At 35.7% G+C, this 23,729-nt stretch overlaps 1 pseudogene; it reads left to right on the forward strand.

Moving 5' to 3' along the window:
- The first annotated feature begins 7,944 nt into the window (after window positions 1-7,944).
- LOC100348503 (large ribosomal subunit protein uL4 pseudogene) overlaps window positions 7,945-23,729 on the forward strand; it is a 90,299-nt pseudogene continuing 74,514 nt past the window's right edge.

Consider the following 23,729-nt stretch of genomic DNA (forward strand, 5'->3'; position numbering starts at 1 on the left):
ATTAAGATTGTCCAACCTTGGTGTTTTGTCAGTATTTATCATACTATCTATATTTTATAGTGTATGTTGATGAATGTGATATTTAATATGAAGTTATGGCCCAGATGTAGCCTACGTATGAGAAATCTCTAGAAAAATCTACTTTTGATGGTTGTTCTTTACTTTTAAGATTTTTTTAATTTGAAACACAGAGTTGCAGAGAAAGGTAAACACACACACAGAGATGAATTAGTAGGGAGCTGGATTGGAAGTGGAGAAACCAAGGCTCAAACTGGCACTCACCCGGGATGCTGGCAGGTGGTGGCTTAGACTGCTGTGCAACAGTGCGACAGTACAGCCCTTGGTGGTGGCTCTTTCAAGTTTAATTAATGATGGAACTTTGTTTAGGGATAAATGGGGGGATTAGTGATGCAATACAGTACACTTTCCTTATTTGATATTATAACAAATTTTATCATAGAGAAAAAGATATTTGGGGAATTATAGCTAAATACAAGAGTATATTCTTAGAATCACATAGCACATGTTAGCATTCAACTGCTGGTGTTCTCCCTTTGTTATTACAATTTAGCTTCGTATATATTTTTTAAAAATTTATTTATTTATTTGAAAGGCAGAGTACAGAGAGGCTGAGGCAGAGAGAGAGAGAGAGAGAGAGAGGTGTCTTCTATCCGCTGGTTCACTCCCCAAATGGCTGCCAAGGCCAGAGTTGGGCCAGTCCGAAGCCAGGAGCCCAGAGCTTCCTCTGGGTCTCCAATGCAGGTGCAGGGGCCCAAGAATTTGGGCCATCTTTTACTGCTTTTCCAGGCCACAGCAGAGAGCTGGATTGGAAGTGGAGCAACCAGGATTCAAACGGGCACCCATATGGGAAGCTGGCATTACAGGAGGCGGCGTTACCTGTTTCACCACAGCACCAACCCGTAGCTTCCTATTTAAAGCTCACAGCACATAATACGTTTTCTTGGCATAATATGGGGTATTTTATAAGTTGAATAATAAATCTTTTCTTGGTTAATGGTAGTTTGAAAATATAACACAGGGGGCTGGCACTGTGGATCTGTGGGTTAACCCTCTGCCAGCAGTGCTGGCATCCCATATGGGCACCAGTTCTCAACTGGCTGCTGCTCTTCTGATCCAGCTTTCTGCTATGGTATGGAAAAGCAATAGAATATGGCCCAATCACTTGGGCCCCTGCACCTGCTTGGGAAACCCAGAAAAGGCTCCTGGCTCCTGGTTTCAGATAGACCCAGATCCGGCCGATGCAGCCATTTGGGGAGTGAACCAACAGATGGAAGACCTTTTTCTCTTTCTCTTAACTCTCACTGTCTGTAATTCTACCTCTCAAATAAATAAAAATCTTTAAAAAATAAAGTATACCACAAGTAAAGCATTAAAAAGAGACAACATTTTATCACTTTGATGTCTCTGGAATTTGTATTGTACTTTGTCTTAGACATTGTAAAAGATAATAATTATTTTGTTATGACACTCACTTGATTTTTTGTAAAAGCCAGACCACTACTGACCAGTAGAACGTTCTTCCATTTAGCAGTTCTTTCAAGCTTAAAGTGAGACTGTAAATATTTTAAAAGTGAAACAAATTCATATTTATTTTCATTTATATTTAAACATGACTAAGTACACATGGCTCATGAATCCTATATTGGATTCAGTACCAAGCAGAACAGTACCAAGTTGCAGAATAATGTCTGTAGCTATAGTATTATTGAGCCCAGGACAGAAAGACTATGTTGTTTCTTTTATTTTAGTGCTATCAAACTTGATCAGTTCCTTAGATATCATAATGCATTCAGGGGTTGGAAACACTCTTTATGCAAATGTCATTTAGATATCTACAACATCATGAATGGGCTGTACAGAATTATCAACTTAAAAATCAGCCTGCTATAGATTTGTTGAATTTCAAGTCCCACTGTGGTTGCCTTGGCAGATACATCCCAAATGATTTCCAGGGATTGATGTTCCTTCCTCACCCTTTTTTTATTCAAAATAAATTAACAGGGGCTGGCATTGAGACACAGTGATTCAACCTGCTGCCTGTAAAGCTTACATCCTAGGGCAGAGTGCTGGTTTGAGCCCCAGCTGCTCTGCTTCCAAACTAGTCCCTGCTAATGTGCTTGGAAATACAGCAGATGATTGCCTAAATGCTTAGGCCTCCGGCACCAATGTGAGAGACCAGGATGGCGTTCCCCTCTCCTAGCTTTTGGCCTGATCTAGCCCTAGCTGTTATGTCCAATTTGGGAAATGAACTGTCAGATGGAAATCTCTGTCTCTCTTTCTTTTCCTCTCTCTCTCTTTGCCTTTCGACTAAATTAATAAATCTAATATAAAAATATAAATTACAGCACATAGTTTATCTAATTATAGAAAGAAAATATGAGTTATAAGAAATGGATTCTGCTGTACTATGAATCTTCAATATATAGCTAACTCAAATAAGAAAATAAAAGAGGGAAAATCAATATTATGCTTATAAATCTTTACAAATACGGGATCCATAAGTAAATTAATGATGTTACCCATTCTTTCCAGATAATATTATCCTGTAATTCTCTCAAGTGTTTAGTCTGTTTAAATGTACATCTTAATTTTGACAGTTCTCAGCTCAGGGAAATAATGTTGACTTCAAATTTGTTGGGGGCTTACTATGCTCTTTGGTTCATTTCCATGTGTAGTCTATATAGAGAAATTATGTAAGTTAAAATTTGTGAGACAGAATGTTTTGAAATTAAAGTACACTAATCAAATTAAAAGGAACATTCATCAGTGAAGTTCAAATTCATTTCTCTTCAGCTGTAAAAGACAGATGACTGTGAGACACGCCATATCTATTAAGCTGAATAGAGAGTGATATAAAAGTGTATGTACAATAAAATGTGTCATTAACTCTGGAAAAACACTTTTATAAATGAATAAATTTCTTGAGTTGTCCACAAATAAATCATACTTAAATTCACCACCAAATTAAAGAACAGTCCACCAACTTTGTCTATTAGACAAAAGGATTCTTTTTTTATTGGAATGTCATTTGGGTAAATATTCACTATAACAGAAACCACTTATTTAATTTCTTTCTACTGTCTGAGTTTGAACTAAATTCATGAAACGTAATTTTAATTTTTTGTTTGTTTTTATTTGGAAAGCAGAGAGAGAAAGAGAGACAGAGAGAGAAAGGGAGAGAGAGAATTATGTCTCATCCATTGATTGACTCCACAGTGCCTGCAATACCTGGGACTGGCCCACCTCAAAGCTGTGGATTAGGGAATAAATCCAGTTCTCCCACATGGGTGACAAGAATGCAAATACTAAGCTTTGACTGCTGACTCCCAGAACATGCATTATCAAGAAGCCTGAATAGTGAGCAGAACCGGCACTCACACCCAGGTTCTCTGATACAGGATGAGGGCATACCAAGCAGCTTCTTAAGATCTGCACCAAGTGCTCTTCTTAACACAGATATTAAGTTCCCCCAATATTTCATTATGTATATACTTAACTTTTAATACTCTTGCTAAATTCACATTGGCATATTATTACCATATTATATGTAAAGAATAAGGACTTTGAAATAAGCTAACATTTTTCTTGTTAATTTTTCATTCATATTTTATAAAAGAGCATTTTTTGGATTAATTAAGAATTTTTTGGGATTATTCTTCTGTATACTCAATAAAACTAGAGCAGCACTCTTAAATACCTAACTCGAATTGCGAGGTGTCATCATACCTTCCCTGGAGAGTTTTTATAAAGGACATCAATGGACTTCGAATATATTAGTTTTCTCTCTTCTGTGCTTTGGAGAAACAAAAGTATGAGAGAAACACATACAAGAGTTCTTCCTCAGGGGATTTTTAGTTAAAAAATAGAGGAGGCAAACATTTTAACTTACTCTGTGCAATGTGGATATAAACTCACAGTATGTAAAACAATTTTAGGTTGTGTGTGTTGTGATGTAGCAGTTTAAGCCACTGTTTGGGATGCCACATCTCATACTGGAGTGAGTTTTGAGTCCTGGCTACTCCACTTTTGATCCAGTTCCCTTCTAATGCATCTTAGCAGATCACAGATAATGGCTTATATACTTGAGTCCCTGCCACTCACGTGAGAAATTGGGATGGAATTCCAGGTTTCTGACTTTGGCTTGGCCCAACCCTGGCTGTGGTGGACACTTGAATAGTGAACCACTGGATGAAAGATTTCTCTCTCTCTTTCAAATAAAAATAAACTTTAAAAAAGTATTGGGCTTTATCTGTAAAAATAAACAAACAAAATAAAAATAAATCATGATTGTCAAATACTTGGCAATGCAAAATCATTAATAGAAGAATTGAAATAATATGCAAGTCCACACACATAAGAGACCTTTTGTTACTTCCTGGATGTATACCAATGACATCATTTTTGGCCCTAGGAAGCTTATTATTTAGCCACAGGATATAGAGATGAGTAGTTGCATAAACACAAGAATCTAAAAAGAAGTGAGTTACTGTTTCCATGCTAAATTAAAAATTTTGGAAACAGTCTATGAAGGATACTGGATCAAATAATGTCAGACGATGTTAGCAGATGAAAAGAAGAGAAAGACTTGCCATTTTGGTGCAGCAGCTGCAATGCTTACCTCCCATATTTTTACCAGTTCCATGTACCTGATAATGAGCCTGAGAAAGTAATGGCAGATGGACCAAATCCTTGTGCCTATTTCACCCATTGGGAGACCTGGGGAAAGCTCCTGGATCATGACTTTGGAATGACCTAGCCGTGGATGGTGCAGCTACTGGGGAGTGAACCAGTAGATGGAAGCTCTCTCTCAGAGTATCTTTCCCTTTCTCTAACTCTACCTTACAAAATCATAATTAAAAAAAGAAAAATACTATATTTTAATTAAGATTATCTATGTATATCTTTAAGTTCTTGTTGTACTCTGTGAAACCTATAACTAGAAATCAATGACAGATTGTTAGGACTTTTGCCATTAAAAGAAAGATGGTGTGGAAGTCTGTTCAGCACAACTGTTTTGTAAGGAAATCCTTTTGCCCAAATATAAAAAGAGTGAAAATGAATGTATGGCTTAAATAAAAATAAAATATTTGATTATGTATTTCCTTTCCCTTATACATATTTATTTATTAGTTATTTGTCATGTAGAATTGATATATCTCAAATATATATATACTTTTAATAATGTCAGAAAATCTAGGGTCTATAAAATTCATTATATTTCTCTAACTTACTGTTTAAGTTTCACAAAAACTTAATGCATGTTTATACAGAAATTTTGTTCACCAAGAAAAATCTGATGTTAACTGAATTTCTCATTTTCTATGCTACTGTTAATTTGAAATATTTAAAATTTTGCCATGTTTCCTTCAATATTATGGAATGATATTAGAATATTTACAGATATAGTTATTTTTTAAATAATCCATTGTCTCTAATTTTGTTCCTATGTAAACTTAGACATTATTATTTGTGTCTTTCTTAATTTTATACTACTAAAATAACTTTTAAAATGAATTCACTCAAAATATATGAGTAAGTACATAGAATTCTATAGAAGCTGTTACAGGATTTGATATGTCAGTATAAATCAGAGACAGACATTATTTTTATGCAAGTCCATTTCAGCATTCATTCAGACTATATTTTTAGTATTTATTTGTTATTTGTGAGATAGAGAGACAGAGACAGGCAGAGGCTGACAGAGCTCCATTCACTACACTAGTAAGGGCTGGGCAAGAATGAAATTGGGATTCAGGATTCAAACTCAGATGCTTCTCTTTGAGATATGTGCATCTTAACTGCCATTTTGCCTGCTGGTTAAACACCCAACTCTATCCTTTATTTTTTAGTTGATTGTTTTATTTTCATTTTCCCCTTGTAGCACATAAAGTTACTTCAATGAACTGATGGAAGATAGTGATTACAAGCTTAATATTGAGAAATGTATTTTATAACTAAAATTATCTTAAAACACAAGCACGAATATAAGTTTTCTGATCATGTGTCTGAACAAAATCTTAGCACAATTATTGACAAAGCAATGAAATTTGTCTTAACATTTAATATGTACCACATGGTGAAATGATCACTCTAAATTTTCTGCTCAAATATAAGTCATCCACAAATTGTAGAGAAGTCAATTTGTACCACTGGTTCACAATTAATCGATTTGACAATTCTACACTCATTTAATAGTTTAATTTTCCAGTATAATCAAATCAAGGAAAAACATGTGAAAACTGGTTCTGTAAAGAAAAAAAAATAAAGACAGCAATAGTCTTTGACTAGTCTCAATGTCCACAAATGCTATAAAGTAATGTATAGTTTATTTCACATAGGGACTTAAAGGGATCATTTAGGCTTCAATAAAACAAGTTAATATCAAAAGAAGAAATTATCAATTCCCAACTTGACTCTCACTGGGATTAAACATGACAATAGGTCTGATCTGATTTCATCATCATTAAAAAATCATCTATTATTTTTCACTTTATGTTTCTGTGTGGGAGCAAACTGTTGAAATCTTTACTTAATGTATGCTAAACTGATCTTCTGTATATAAAGAAAATCGAAAATGAATCCTCATGTGAATGGAAGGGGAGAGGGAGTGGGAAAGGGGAGGGTTGCGGGTGGGAGGGACGTTATGGGGGGGAAGCCATTGTAATCCATAAGCCGTACTTTGGAAATTTATATTCATTAAATAAAAGTTAAAAAAATAAAAAATAAAAATAAAAAAACAAGTTAATATCAAAAACTACTTTAAAAATGGTACATTACAAAATTGTTTTCTGTGGCTGATATTTTTCAGTCATTAGTTCTCGAATATTGACATTTTTGAGCAATGCTCGTATCTATATCAGTGAATTTAATACTTATTCATTAAAGATACAATAAGCTTCCTTGTGGAAAAAACATATATCATACTGAATGGGGGAAGGCAGAAAGCATGTACCCTCAGATTTGGAACAAGACAGGATGTCCACTTTTGCTACTCTTATTCAGTTTTAACAAGAACAAATGAGGAAGAAAAAAATAAACATCAAAAATTGGAAAAGAGGAAGTCAGATTTTCCACGTTTTAGTGACATAATGTTATACATCAAAAAATTTAACACTTTACCAAAAAGCTGTTAAAATTGAAACCTGATTCAGTAAAATTGCAGTTCACAAAATAAACATTAAAAACACCAGTAGTTTTTTACATGCTAAGGATGAACTTACTGAAAGAGAAATGAAGAACAAAATCCCATTCACAATAGCCAAAAAAAACAAATCAAATACATTATATCAAAGAAGTGAAGGATCTCTATAATGAAAATTATCAAGTATTGATGAAAGAAATCACCAAGGACCTATATATATATATATATATATATAATATAAAGAACTTTCATATATATATGAAATGAAATTAGATACATGCTTCTCATCATATACAAACATCAACTGAAGACAGATCAAACATCTAAATTTAAGGCTGGAGACTATGAATTGCTGGAAAAAAATGTAGGGAGAACTCTTCAAATACGTTTATATAGGGATCACTTCTTGGACAAAACTCCCAAAGCACATGTAACAAAAGCAAAACTAAACAAATGGGATTATATCAAACTTAGAAGCTTTCGCATAGCAAAGGAAATGTTCAATAGAGTGACCCAACAGAATGGGAAAAAAATATTTGCAAGCTAGCTATCTGACATAGGATTAATATTCAGAATATATCAGCAACTTAAACAACTCATCAACAACAAAAACAATAAATCCAGTTATGAAATGCCAAAGGGGAGATTCCAAGGTGGCAAAATAGGGAAGAAGCTTATGGTCTAGGGGAAGATATTTTAAAAAAAAAAAAAGTGATAGAGCACCATATCAGGGGGGAGAAAACTGCAGAGGAAACTCCAAGCAAATTAGAGGGACACTGGGGATGTATGTGGAGGCCGTGGACACTCACAGCTCAGGACCCAGCAGCCAAGAGGCTCAGCACCAGCTTTGGTGAGTAAGGTGAGACCAGACTGCCCAGCCCATGCCGCCGGCGATAAAGCTACAGGAAGAGCCAGGAAGAGTCTGCCTTGGAGCCCTATGGGGGACAGTGTACCCACCAGCCTAGAAGAAAAAAAAAGGGGGTCATGTTTCTGTCTCCCCAGTCATTCGTGCCAGAATCCTATAACTTGCCTAGAGACAGTGGGCACCATTTTGGACATACATAACATCTGCACTAGCTTGTGTCCATGCAACTGGCAACCCTGTGAGAGGAGACACCTGAGTCTGGCTGGGAGAATTGATAGGGGGCTGGGTGCTCTTACTATAGGAGCTTTGTGTGCTGAGTCTGTGAAAATATTGTGGCTTTGTGGGAGGACACAGAGTGTGACTGGGTCTTCAGCAATCACTGTGGGTGGCTCCACAAGCTCAGGGCTCCCTGATTCCCTGCTGAGTGCCATTGTGTTGGATCCATGCTCACACCAAGGAATACAAGGATCCTTTGTGCTGTTCTTGTGGCAGCACAGATGAATATTGTACCCACTGGGGCTAGTGCTCAGGCATTAGTCTCCTTGGAGGAGATGAGGGGAACATGAGACTACACCAGCATAGCTGATCAAACCAAACCTATGATTTAAAAAAAAAAAAAAAAAAAAAAAAAAAAAAAAGAGGCCAGCGCTGCAGCTCACTAGGCTATTCCTCCTCCTGCAGCACTGACACCCTGGGTTCTATTCCCGCCTGGGTCGCCGGTTCTGTCCCAGTTGCTCCTCTTCCAGTTCAGCTGTGGCCCCGGAAGACAGTGGAGGATGGCCCAAGTGCTTGGGCCCTGCACCCGCCTGGGAGACCAGGGGGAAGCTCCCAGGTCCTGACTTCAGATCAGCGCAGCGCAGCGCGCCAGACGTAGTGGCCATTTGGGTGGTGAACCAATGGAAGACCTTTCTCTCTGTCTCTCTCTCTCACTGTCTAACTCTGCCTGTTAAAGAGAGTGAGAGAGCGAGAGCGAGAGCGAGAGCGAGAGAGAGATTTTCCACACCTAACTTGGGTTTCAACTTGGACACTCCCCTCACACTGGAGCACTGAACAGAGCTCTCTATTCACACCTACCACACATCTCTTATTCACCGAAAGAGCAAACAATCCGCTAAGCCACAGAAGCTCAGTTCAAAGATAAAGCCATCACAGGAAGGGGAGGAACAATATATCCACAAATGCCATAATTATAAAATTTTTATCAAAATACAATTAATAAACTTTTAGTAGTTCATGATTATTTACAATGCTGACAGTTGCAAACAACAAAAATACAAACACAATAATGGGAAATAAAGCTAAAAAAACTAAGTATGGATTAATAATATTGGCTCCTAAAGTATTTGGATTTACTTATATAATCAGCTTACCTAGTATCTCCTACCATCTCACAGGGATTTATGTTCATTAAATTTGTTGTCATGTGTAGTCTGTGAGTTTAACATCATACATTTGTTTCTAAGTTCTACAAAAGAAATTGGCTATGAAAAAGAATGGCTTCCGTGAAACTAGGTATTAAAAAAATAAAATTACATAAAGCAGTTTTGAGATTATAGAAATATTTGGATTTTTTCTTTGAACAATGCCCTCATCCTTTTTGACTGGTACTATATACTATTTATGCATGCATGAAAGCAAAATATGATTCAATAAAATATATTTAAATAGCAAAGTAAAAATAGAAATTACTCAAAAATTTTAAAAATATTTAAGGAGATAGAAATCTCAAATAACTGGATTTCATTATAATACAGTGGACACATATATGTAAGTATCACATTGCAATTCATAAATATGTGCTATTAACATAATAATAGTTTAAAGTTCTCAGGCTACGAAAGGTTTCCAGAAAAAAAGGAGAGAGTAATAAAGTGATTTATGGAGGCTAGGAAGGGCTGGGGAGAACCTTGGGATTACAGGTATCAACATATTATTAAATAGGTTGAGTAATTCTAGTCTTCTCTAGCTCACAAAAATGACTGTAGTCTACAATAATTTTTTTAAGATGTATTTTATTTATTTGAAAGACAGTTACAGAGAGAGAGGTAGAGACAGAGAGAGAGGTTTTCCATCCGCTGGTTTACTTCCCAGTTGGCCACAACAGCCAGAGCTGCGACGATCCGAAGCCAGGAGCTAGGAACTTCCTCCAGGTATCCCACGTGGGCGCAGGGACCCAAGGCTGTTACCCCAGGCCATAGCAGAGAGCCGGATTGGAAAAGGAGCAGCCAGGACTAGAACCAGCACCCACATGGGATGCTGGCACTTCAGGCCAGGGCTTTAACCTGCTGCGCCACAGTGCCGGTCCCTTTATAGTCTACAATAATTTATCATATATTGTATAAGCAATCTGACAAGAGAAATTGAAGGTCCCCAACACAAAGGAATGATAAATGTTTTACAAGATGGAAATGCAAATTATGTTGATTTGATCATTATACACTGTACATATCCTGGAGAATTATCATGCTGTACCACATAAACATAGATAATTATGTATCAGTTAAAAGCTATATCAAAAACAAGAAAGAGAGAGAATATATGTTTTTCATATCTATATCTACAATAGAAATAAAGAGCAATGGACTAAATGCTTCAGTTTAAATGTAAGGGCTTTTGGGCATTTGGCCTAGCAATCAAGATGCCAGTAAGGATGCCTTTGTCCCATATCAGAATGCCTAGATTTGATGCCTGGCTCTGGCTCCTCATTACAGATGAATGCTAACTCAGAATCTGGGAGGCAATAGTAGTGACTCCATGAGATCAGTTCCTGCCACTTAGGAACTTCCCAGCTACCAACCTTGTCCAGATCCACTCCGGATCCACTCATTTTATGCATTTGAGGAATGCACCAGTGATTGAGACCTCTCTTAGTCTTTCTCTGCCTCTCAAATAAAATCATAAACACATTGTTTATGAAAAAATATATAACATCTAGAGATGATTATTTATAGAGTATTTTCCCCAGTAGTATATAACTGAAAATTTCATTCGTGATTAGTTGACTTAAATATTCATAAAAAGAAAATGGCAATACTATAGTAGGAAGTAATTAAATTACAATTTTAGTTATAATATTTAACATTGTATGACAAGAATTCAAAATATTTATGGAAACTTGAAATTTATATACACTTATTATGGTGCAGCAATTTTGAACTCCATGCGTAATTTTTCATTACATATATTTTACAATGGCTTTTAAAGACTTTTTATATGTACGGGTTGCAAAAACTTTTTACAAGAAAATAAACTTAACCTTTCTATTTGATTTTACATTGTGGATTTTTATAAATGAGTAAAGACATGTAAGTATGAAAACTCAGTATTGAGTACTTAGGGTAACATAATACTTGAAAAAATATTTAGTAAGAATACATAGAAGATTCAAAGAAAGTAGCCTCCATTTCTCAATAAATTTCAAAACATTAACGACATACATAGCAAGACAACCAGTCACCATATAATAAAGCTCTAATTAATAGTATAAAGTAACAGGAATATGAAATTATTTAGAAATTCTAAAATTTTCTTAATAACCCAACACCCAAGAGCAATCATGGTGGAAATCAGAAAATATTTTGCACTAGAAAGTAGGACATATATTACATTTTGAAATGTTGCATTTCTTGAGAAAGCAGAATTGTAATAAACAACAAATTGAAATTTTACAAGTTTTGAATAGATTTCAAGACATAAAAAATTCAATAAACAATGAAAAAATAATAAATGTTTACGCAATGATTAAAAGTATAAGGAAAAAGTTTCAAGAATTAAAGCCAAAAGTTAGTCAGTGTTTTGAAAGTAACAATATAATTAAGAAACTCTGTGGAAATTGTTCAATAAAAAGATATAAATATTCAATATTAATATTAATATCAATAATTAAAATGGAATTGATGAAATGCCAGGGGTCAATGGACTTTCTTTGAAGGATTAGATAGTGAATGTTTTAGGATTTTTGGGCCACATATTTTATTGCAACTACCTAGTTCTATTGTTGTGGTACAAGAATTATTGTAGACAATATGTAAATGAATGAGTATAATTTTGTTTTTTGATTGAATATATGAAAATCACTGGCTAATGGGCCATAAACTGCTTGCTGCAGTTAATGATAGAAATTGAAATCTTCTGGTATATATTCTCAGATCACAAAGTAAGAAAACTAGAATCAACAACAAGAAGAATAATAGACATTTACAAAAGCATGCAATAAAGCAGCTTGCCACAGAATGATCAAAGGGTCACTGAAGAAATTAAAAAGCAAATGTAAAACATTTCTTGAAATAAATGAAAATGAAAATGACATATCAAAACCTGTGGGATACAGCAAAAGCAATAAGAGGGAAGTTGATAGTATTAAGTGCTTACATTAAAAAAAAGAAAGAAATCTCAGCGCCGGCACCCTGGCTCACTTGGTTAATCCTCTGCCTGAGGCACCGGCGTCCCATATGGGCGCCGGGTTCTAATCCAGGTTGCGCCTCCTCCACTCCAGCTGCTGTGGCCCGGGAAGGCAGTGGAGGATGGCCTAAGTGCTTGGGTGCCTGCACCCGAGTCAGAGACCAGGAAGAAGCACCTGGCTCCTGGCTTTGGATCAATGTAGCTCTAGCCGTGGCGGCCATTTGTGGGTTGAACCAATGGAAGCTTTAACTCGCTGCACCACAGCACCGGCCCCTGATATATTTAATTTCTTTCTGTACTTCCTCTAAAACAATGAATAGATGTCCAGTAGTAAAATGTAAATTGTTATTAAATTATTATAATTGAGCAATGATCAAATATTATCAACACAGTTTTCATTAACATTGTCCTTCTATCATTTCTTAAAAAAACGAAGTTTTCTCACTCTTCTGATTATAAGTGTTTAGAAATATTTGACTCAAATTTGATATCTTTACCGAAGATAATTATCTCTTTTTATCTCTCTAGGTGAGGGAAAACCTTCCATGGACACTTATAAAGTTTGTCTCTATCCATACCGGTTTTCAATTCACTCTAAAATTTGAATTTCAGTCATCAGACTGAGAAAAGTTAACACTTTAGGTAGTTAACCTTTAGGTAGAATATTACTACCTTGATATTGTTACCTTCAAGTTTTTCGTATATAAAAAATATACTTTGCCAAGAAATCTAGTTATTATATTATCAGGATGTAATTCCTCTAAACAAAGAAACAGCTGCTTATATGGATTAATATATTTGTTTTATATCAAGAAAATATATATGAAATAGCTTTTAAATCAAATCAGAAATTTATGAACAAAGCACGCTTAGTATTTTAAATGTTACAAGGAAGTAGTATACATTTCATTATCCACATTTTTTATATAACCTGAGAAGTGATAGAATATGATAGACTGATGGTATTTGGTAATATACATTTTGATCAATGTGATCAGGAAAGAAATTATTCTATACAGTATCCCTTTTCTCTTGACAGTACTTCATAATCATTCTTATTTTGTGTTTCCTGTAGACCCTTCTTGTACCTGCTTTGCCTCAGGTACATTTTTTTTTATTTAGCAAATATAAATTTTCAATGTACAGTTTATGGAATACAATGGATCCCCCCCGCTATAATTACCCTCCAACTCGCACCCCTCCCATCTCCCGCTCCCTCTCCCATTCCATTCACATCAAGATTCATTTCAATTATCTTTACATAAAGAAGATCGATTTAGTATATATTAAGTAAAGATTTCAGAAGTTTGCACCTACACAGAAACACAAAGTGTAAAATACTGTTTCAGTACTAGTTATAGAATTACTTCACATTGGACAACACATTAAGGACAGATCCCACATGGGAAGTAAGTACACAGTGACTCCTGTTGTTGACTTAACAATTGGACACTCTTGTTTATGGCATCAGTAATCACCCTAGGCTCTTGTCATGAGTTGCCAAGGCTATGGAAGCCTTTTGAGTTCGCCAACTTCAATCTTATTCCGACAGGGTCATAGTCAAAGTGGAAGTTCTCTCCTCCCTTCAGAGAAAGGTACCTCCTTCTTTGATGGTTCCATTCTTTCCACTGGGATCTCACTTGCAGAGATCTTTCATTTAGGTCTTCTCATTTTTTTTTTCTTTTTTTCCAGAGTGTCTTGTCTTTCCATGCCTAAAATACTCTCATGGGCTCTTCAGCCATATCCAAATGCCTTAAGGGCTGATTCTGAGGCAAGAGCGCTGTTTAGGACATCTACCATTCTATGAGTCTGCTGTGTATCCTGCTTCCCATGAAGGGTCATTCTCTCCCTTTTTGATTCTATCAGTTAGTATTAGCAGACACTAGTCTTGTTTGTGTGATCCCTTTGACTCTTAGACCTATCAGTGTGATCAATTTTGAACTGAAATTGATCACTTGGACTAGTGAGATGGCATTGGTACATGCCACCTATATGGAATTGAATTGGAATCCCCTGGCATGTTTCTAACTCCACCACTTGGGGCAAGTCCAATTGAGCATGTCCCAAATTGTACATCTCCTCCCTCTCTTATTCCCACTCTTATATTTAACAGGGATCACTTTTCAGTTAAAATTTCAACACCTAAGAATAAATGTGTGTTAATTACAGAATTCAACCAATAGTACTAGAACAAAACAAGAGAAAATACTAAAAGGGATAAAGTATTACATTGTACGTCAACAGTCAGGACAAGGGCTGATCAAGTCACCGTTTTCCATAGTGTCCATTTCACTTCAACAGGTTTCCTTTTTGGTGCTCAGTTGTTTGTCGCCGATCAGGGAGAACATATGATATTTGTCCCTTTGGGACTGGCTCAACTCACTCAGCATAATGTTTTCCAGATTCCTCCATCTTGTTACAAATGACCGGATTTCGTTGTTTTTGAATGTTGTATAGTATTATATAGAGAACATGTCCCATAATTTCTTTATCTAGTCTATTGGTGATGGGCATTTGGGTTGGTACAGGTCTTAGCTATTGTGAATTGAGTTGCAATAAACATTAATGGTCAGACAGCTTTTTTCGTTTGGCAGTTTAATTTCCTTTGGGTAAATTCCAAAGGGGGGGGGGATGGCTGGGATGTATGGTAGTGTTATATTCAGGCTTCTGAGGAATCTCCAGACTGACTTCCACAGTGTCTTAGCCAGTTTGTATTCCCACCAACAGTGGATTAGTGTTCCTTTTTCCCCACATCCTCTCCAGCATCTATTGTTAGTAGATTTCTGAATGTGAGCCATTCTAACCGGGGTGAGGTGAAACCTCATTGTGGTTCTGATTTGCATTTCCCTGATTGCTAGTGATCTTGAACATTTTTTCATGTGTCTGTTGGCCATTTGGATTTCCTCTTTTGAAAAATGTCTATTGAGGTCCTTGGCCCATCTCTTAAGTGGGTTGTTTGTTTTGTTTTTGTGGAGTTTCTTGATTTCTTTCTAGATTCTGGTTATCAACCCTTTATCTGTTGCATAGTTTGCAAATATTTTTTTCCCATTCTGTTGGTTGCCTCTTCACTCTCCTGACTGTTTATTTTGCAGTACAGAAACTTCTCAATTTGATATAATCCCAATAGTTGATTTTGGCTTTGACTGCCTAAGCCTCCAGGGTCTTTTCTAGGAAGTCTTTCCCAGTACCTATATCTTGCAGGGTTTCTCCAATGCTCTCTAATAATTTGGTAGTGTCGGGTTGTAGATTTAGGTCTTTAATCCATGTTGAGTGAATTTTTGTGTAAGGAGAAAGGTAGGGGTCTTGTTTCATGGTTCTGCACGTGGAAATCCAATTTTCCCAGCACCATTTATTGAATAGATTGTCCTTACTCCAGGGATTGGTTTTAGATCCTTGATCAAATAAGAGTTGGCTGTAGATGTTTGGATTGATTTCTGGTGTTTCTATTCTGTTCCATTGGTCTATCCATCTGTTTCTGTACCAGTACCATGCTGTTTTGATTACAACTGCCCTGTAGTATGTCCTGAAATCTGGTATTGTGATGCCTCTGGCTTTGTTTTTGTTGTACAAGATTGCTTTAGCTATTCGAAGTCTCCTGTGTCTCCATATGAATTTCAGCATCATTTTTTCCAGATCTGAGAAGAAGGTCTTTGGTATCGGTATTGCATTGAATCTATAAATTGCTTTTGGGAGAATGGACATTTTGATGATATTGATTCTTCCAATCCATGAACATGGAAGATTTTTCCATTTTTTGGTATCCTCTTCTATTTCTTTCTTTAAGGTTTTGTAATTTTCATGGTAGAGATCTTTAACATTCTTGGTTAAGTTTATTCCAAGGTATTTGATTGTTTTTGTAGCTGTTGTGAATGGGATTGATCTTAGAAGTTCTTCCTCAGCTGTGGCATTGCCGGTGTATCCAAAGCTGTTGATTTTCGCGCACTGATTTTATATCCTGCTACTTTGTCAAACTCTTCTAATCAGCCAAACGAGGAGCTGTTTTTTTTATAAAAATAAACAAAATTGACAGCCCATTGACCCAACTAACTAAAAAAAGAAGAGAAAAGACTCAAATCAATAAACTCAGAGATGAAAAAGCAAACTTAACAACAGACACTACAGAAATAAAAAGACTCATCAGAAATTATTACAAGGACTTGTGTGCCAGCAAACAAGGAAATCTATCAGAAATGGATAGATTCCTGGACACATGCAACCTACCTAAATTTTACCAGGAAGTCATAGAAAACCTAAACAGACCCATAACTGAGACAGAAATTGAAACAGTAATAAAGGCCCTCCCAACAAAGAAAAGCCCAGGACCAGATGGATTCACTGCTGAATTCTACCAGACATTTAAAGAACTAACTCCAATTCTTCTCAAACTATTCAGAACAATCGAAGAAGAGGGAATCCTCCCAAATTCTTTCTATGAAGCCAAAATCACCTTAATTCCTAAGCCGGAAAAAGATGCAGCATTGAAAGAGAATTACAGACCAATATCCCTGATGAATATAAATGCAAAAATCCTCAATAAAATTCTGGCCAAAAGAATGCAACAACACATCAGAAAGATCATCCTCCCAGACCAAGTGGGATTTATCCCTGGTATGCAGGGATGGTTCAGTGTGTGCAAGACAATCAACGTGATACACCACATTAACAGACTGCAGAAGAAAAACCATATGATTATCTCAATAGACGCAGAGAAAGCATTTGATAAAATACAACACCCTTTCATGATGAAAACTCTCAGCAAACTTGGTATGGAAGGAACTTTCCTCAATACACTCAAAGTAATCTATGAAAAACCCATGGCCAACATCCTATTGAATGGGGAAAAGTTGGAAGCATTTCCACTGAGATCTGGTACCAGACAGGGATGCCCACTGTAAGCAGTGCTATTCAATATAGTTCTCGAAGTTTTAGCCAGAGCTATTAGGCAAGAAAAAGAAATTAAAGGAATACAAATTGGGAAGGAAGAGCTCAAACTATCCCTCTTTGCAGATGATATGATTCTTTACTTAGGGGATCCAAAGAACTCTACTAAGAGACTATTGCCTCAGGTACATTTAAGATTGTGAAGGTATATGGTAAGGCAACATCAACAACAACATGCACACACACACACACACACACACAAAGAATAAGCAGCCTTATATATTTGAATTTTTAAGGCCAGCAATGAGCTCAGTGTTTATGCCACCTCTTTGGATGCCCATCTCACATAGTGAAACCAGTGTCTTGATTCAAGACCCAGCAACTATGCACCTGATCCACCTTTCTGCTGGTCAGCATTCTGGGAGTCAACAATGTCTCAAGCAGTTGGATTCTGCCATGCAGCTGGGAGATTCAGGATTCCTGAGTTTCCAGCTTTGGCCTGGTAAAGCCACTGCTGTTGCAAGCATTTGGTGAGTGAACCAAAGTGTGGAAAAGCTCTTTCATTTCTGTCTCTATGCCATCCAAACAGAAATGAAAATAAGAGAGTAAATATTGGAAAAAATAACTTTTTTTTAGAACTCTTCAAGTAATACTTTGTGCAGGCGATATAGCTGCACAGATTAAATTCAGCTGTATTCCAATCCTGGCTTACTGAGATCCCTTCTGAGACCCATGATTATCCTTGAGTGTTTGAAAATTACTTTCCCTTTCACTGTTGTAGGAAATAATTCTGCTTTTTTCTAAAAATGACAGTGGCCGTGGTTATACATGGGTTTCACTCTATTTCTTAGAAAACAACTATTTTCCTATTTGGTAAAAATTCTAATATTGCATTTGATTTGTCCTATAGAAAGTTTCCAATCACTATCATAGATCATATCATATTACTACAGAAGTAATAGACTGAAATTTATGGTTTTTGTATATTTAGCATGTTTGCCTCATAAAATCATTTTGAGGAGTAAGCCAGCAAATGGGTGCACCCTCCATCATTTTTTTTTTTAATCTTTCTTTCCCTCTCAGTCAAATAAATATGTGATTAGAAAACAGTTACAAGATCTGAGCAGGAGTCACAGGCTGAATTTCCCTATGAGCCACAGTTAGGATTTTATTACAACTCTTGTTTGGACCTGAAGCAAGACTACACTTAAGATGAACTGGACACAGAATTCTACCTAACAGCTTTTAAACACATGATAATGATAGATGCCAATCTTTGGTTTGGCCTATTATAGCCCTCTTGGTATATAAATTTCACATTTTTTTCTTTTATTTATTAGGAAAAATAATTTTAAGAGGAATTCTGACCACTAGGAAGCTGTTCTCAGGTTCCTGGGGTGGTCAAACAATGTGTGTTTTACCTTTGCAACCATGACCCTGAAACCCAAAGTCTATCTAATTGCTTTTGTAAATACTATGTATTTGGGAAAAAATAAAATGTACAATATAAAAGTTTTGGCATATGTTTAGACATTTTTAAAACTTTTGAAAAATGGTGAAAGTCCCAGTTTTTTTCTTTCATTTTATCTCTATCTCTGTAGTTCCCCAACTTGTTCATTGTTTTTCTCTACTTATTACATCATTTTACTTAAAGAGACAAGAACCTAAATTAGTCAAATAATATACACACATTGCTTATGTCCCTTGATTAATTTCTCACTCTATTCTAATTTCCATAAATCTTACTATATAAAACAGGCAGATTTATAAATATATATTTTGTTCTCAACATTTATTTGTGAAACAGAAACATTAACAGAATAAAATATGAATAGATAATAACCTTCACTTGTCTGTTTCTCCATCTTTTCAGACTGATCAGGTGGATGGATAGCACTTTCAATAATGTGTTAAGTTTAGAGAACACATTAAATAGAAAAGAACATTGTGCAAAATAGGAAAGCCCTTCCATTAAGGGTTTCAGATATAAAATGTTCTATTCAGACAAAAACTAAACCTAAAATGAGAGTTTTTTTTAACTTAAAGAGCTAGAGAGTAATTAAAGGTAATAGGCATGTTATTATTCTTAAAAGGTTCTTTTTACTGTTCTAAGAATACCTGGGAACAATTGAACAGATAAAAAAGCAAACTATAAATTGTCAAATAGATCTTTTTGTGTAATATTACATCTTTCTAGACAAAAGGTATTTCAGACCCATAAAAAATAGGGGAGGTGCATATGCCTGACTTGCCTTGCGTACTGCTGGACCACAGTGAAATTACATCAAATTTTTAAATACACTGTAAAAATATCTGAATGAGTTAACAGGGAATCCAAATTGAATGAATAAACTTGAGGGCATACAGTTGTCTGAATTTAACATTGGGCTAGTGGAAAACTACTTAACATGAAACTTAAAGGTGAAGAGAATACTTCTCTTTAAGAATTATCAGTGGCAGATTGATGCCATTAACATTATTGATCACATTCAGGAAGGCCTCCCTCTTGCCCTTTCTCTATCCAAATCCGACATATTTTTCCAGAATAAGATCAATACAAACTCTCATTATGAAGCTATTTATTTACTACTCTATTCCTCAATGAACTCTTTGAGAAGACTTCCACACCACTTATAATCAATACAGTGGCACACTCTTCCTTTCAATTTCTCAGTTCAAATAAGACACCCTCAGAGGCTTATTCTAATCAACCTGATCTTAATGTAATTGAAATATAACCACTCAAACATTTATCCTCCCTGAAACAACATGCTATTTGCCTCATAAATTTGCCAATTTGTTTAAACATACATTTATTTGTACTTGTATTATTTGTTCTACTTTGAGGACAAAGATTTTATGTTCTATTTTGATAAACTGAAAACACAGCTCTTTGAGCAGTCTGCTCAGAAGTCCCAATGTTGAATTTTCTAATGAATGGAAAATTGATTCACCAGTGAATATATTAAATTTGTTCATAACTGATGAGAATAAACTTATTTATTTTCAACCGCATTAAGTAAAGATCATAAACAAAATAAAAATCTATCTCCTTTTACACGCTAATACTGTGTGGAAGATTAGTGTGGGGAAATAAAGTCACCTGTAGTTTTATATTCTTTATATATCGTGACATGATCAAAGACTATTGATTATTGCCAAAAAAAATTACCTAACACCTAATGTATACATTTTAAAAATATCTCTCAATATCCGTTGTTCTTTCCACAGTATCACTTATAAGATGAACCTAAAGGAATAAAAATGGGAGGTCTACGGAGAAACAAATTAATGCTAATCTCTTCCCATAACGAAATAACACATAGCAGAAATTAATTTAGTTCTAGCTGAAAGAACTTCTAAATTGAGAACCATGATCCAGCTACTAATGTTAATTTTGTTACCATTACTCTATAAGTACCTCCTTCTTCTCTCTCTTTTTCTTTTTGAAACGTTTATATATAATTTGTTACGGAGGCCGAGAAAGAGAACTGTCCACTGGTTCACTCTCCAAAGACCAGCAACAGCCAGGGATTGAGCTGGAGCTAGAGACAGGAACACAAAAGTCTCCTATGTTAGTGGCAGGAACTCACTTATTTGAGTCATCATTGTTGCATTTTAGGGTGTGCATTGGTGGGAAGCTGGTGTCAAGAGCTGCAGCCATACCTCAAAACCAGGTAATCTCATGTGGGAAGCAGGCAGCTTAATTCCAGGTTAAATGCCTGTTCTTTATTTTTTTTTCTTTTTTTCCTCTCCTCTCCTCTTCTTTTTTTATTCTATCCTCCTTTGTCTTTATTTCTCTCTTTCTCTCCTTTTCTTCTTCCTTTTATAAGTCTGAGTAAAGAAAGGTCAAAATCAAAAAAGAAAAGAAATGAAAAATAAAAAAAAGTATTGCTTAAGTAGTATGCTAAAATACATGCAGGTTGGGGAAAGAATAATCTTTGTATTTAACATGAGTTCTTTCTGTACCAACTTAACCTTTTGAAAAATATTTTAAAGGATCATTTATTTATTATTTGAGAGACAATCCGAGGAAGAAGCAGAGAGAGAGAGAGAGAGAAACAATGGCATAGAAATCTCTTATATGCTGATCTACTTCCCAAATACCTGAAGCAGCTCGAGCTAGGTGGAGGCCAAAGCCTGGAGAAGAGAAGGATATCTCCCAAGTGGTTGCTAGGAAACCAGTTACTGAAAGAAGCACTGCTGCCTCCCAGGGTCTAGAATCCAAGCATTCTCATATGGGGTGCAAGTGTCCCAACCACTCTTTTAGCTGCCAGGACAAATAAGCACACTAGCACTTTAATCTTAAAAAGTAAAATTATTCTTTGTATTTAATAGTAGATTTCATTATTGCTTTTTACATTTTGGTCACACAATTTCCTCTGTTTCTCCCTCTGTGTTTATCATGTTATAAATAACATGGAAGAGAAACATCAGCAGCATCCTTCAAAAATCTTTGTTTCGATGTCTAATGTGAGAACTCAGCTTCTACTTTAATTTGGGAATCAATCATTCATTGTTTACTAGGGAGTTGCTATGACTGTCAGAGAGCTCTCATTCCTTCCATTGTCTGAGTTTCTTAACATGTGACAACAAATTAACACAAAGTGGATAACTTTAAATGGCATAAATGCATTTTAACACAATTCAGGAGACTAGAAGTTCAAAACCCAGTAGGGCCACACTCGCTCTGTTCTCGGAGGAGAATCCATCCTATGCCTCTTATAGCTTCTAGTAGCTACTGGGACTCCTTTATTCGCAGCTGTGCTGGTCTAATCCTTCTCATGTAGTCACATTAACTCCTCCTCCTCTGTGTGTGAAATCTTTCTCTGCCTTAATCTTACAAGGATATTTGCCATTGAAATAAAGACCCTCCAGAATAATTCAGGACAAATCCCTTCATCTATAATTCTCATTTCAATTATACTCTCTGCCACATAAGCTATTACTTGCATTCCCAGATTCCAGGGATAAGAACATGGAATATTTCTTTGCACAACTGTTCAGTCCACTATACTCAATGACTTTTTCTCTCCTGAGATAGAGGTAGTGCCAGATCAAAGCCTTCACAGAATGCCTTTCCCCCACTCTTTATATTTCACAAACAATGTAGAAAAGGGGCCAGCATTGTGATGTTACGGGTAAAGCCGGCATCCCATATGGGTGCTGGTTCGAGTCCTGGCTACTCCACTTCTGATCCAGCTCTCTGCTGTGGCCTAGGAAAACAGTAGAAGATGGCCCAAATCCTTGGGCCCCTGCATCTGTGTGGGAGACATGGAAGAAGCTTCTGGCTCTTGGCTTTGGATTGGCGCATCTCTAGCCATGTGGCCAACTGGGGAGTGAATCAACAGATGGAGGCCCTCTCTCTCTCTGCCTCTCCTTCTCTCTCAGTGAAACTCTTTCAAATAAATAAATCTTTAAAAAAAGTAGAGGAAATTGCTCTTATAATACTCAGTTCACTAGAAACAAGAAACAAAAATAAAAAAAATATTGTTACTGCTTGATATTTGTTTTCTGATACAACTCTTTACCACATGGTAATTAACATTTTCATATTTAATCCTTGTTTTTTTGAGTTAATTGTATCTCATAATATTTATTCAGTTCTTAACATTTAAAATTTTAAATATTTCTGGGGTGTCATTTGATATTACAATGCATGAATACTCTGCTTGATACTCAGTGTAGGATACGTATATCTATCTCCTGAAAGACTTATCATTTCTTTTTAGTGAAAACATACAATATCCTTGCTTTTAACCTTTTTAAAATATTTATTTATTTATTTATTTATTTTAATTTTATTTAGAAGACAAACAGGGTGATCTCCTATGTGCTGATTCATTCTTCCTATTTTTTGTTTCCTTTGCAGTGTAGAAATTTCTTTGCTTGATGTAATCTCATTTGTCTATTTTTGCTTTTATTGAGGTCATTTCCAAGAAGTCTTTGCCTATGCAAATATATTGCAGAATTTCCTCAATGTTCTGCTCTAGTAATTTGACAAAGTCAGGTTGTAAATTTAGATCCTGGATCCATTTTGAGTTGATGTCTCTATAAGGTGTAAGTTAGGCTTCTTGTTTCATAGTTCTACATGTGGAGATTCAGTTTTTCCAGAACCATTTGTTAAAGAGTCTGCCCTTTCTCCTTGAATTAATTTTGGCTCTTTTGTCAAATATTAGTTGGCTGTAGATGCCGCAATTGATTTCTAGTATTTCTATTCTGTTCCCTTGTTCTACATGTCTATTTTTGTTCTAGTACCAGGTGGTTTTGATTACAAATGCCTTGTAATATGTCTTAAAATTTGATATTGTGATTCCTCCAACTTTGTTTTAGTTATTTGTTTGTTTTAACTATTCAAAATTTATTGTGTTTTCATATGAATTTTAACACTATTTGTTCTAGATCTGAGAATTATGCCAT

This window comes from Oryctolagus cuniculus, chromosome 8 (assembly GCF_051225735.1).
Source record: "Oryctolagus cuniculus isolate XC-2025 breed Fujian yellow rabbit chromosome 8, ASM5122573v1, whole genome shotgun sequence".
NCBI classification, from domain to species: Eukaryota; Metazoa; Chordata; class Mammalia; order Lagomorpha; family Leporidae; genus Oryctolagus; species Oryctolagus cuniculus.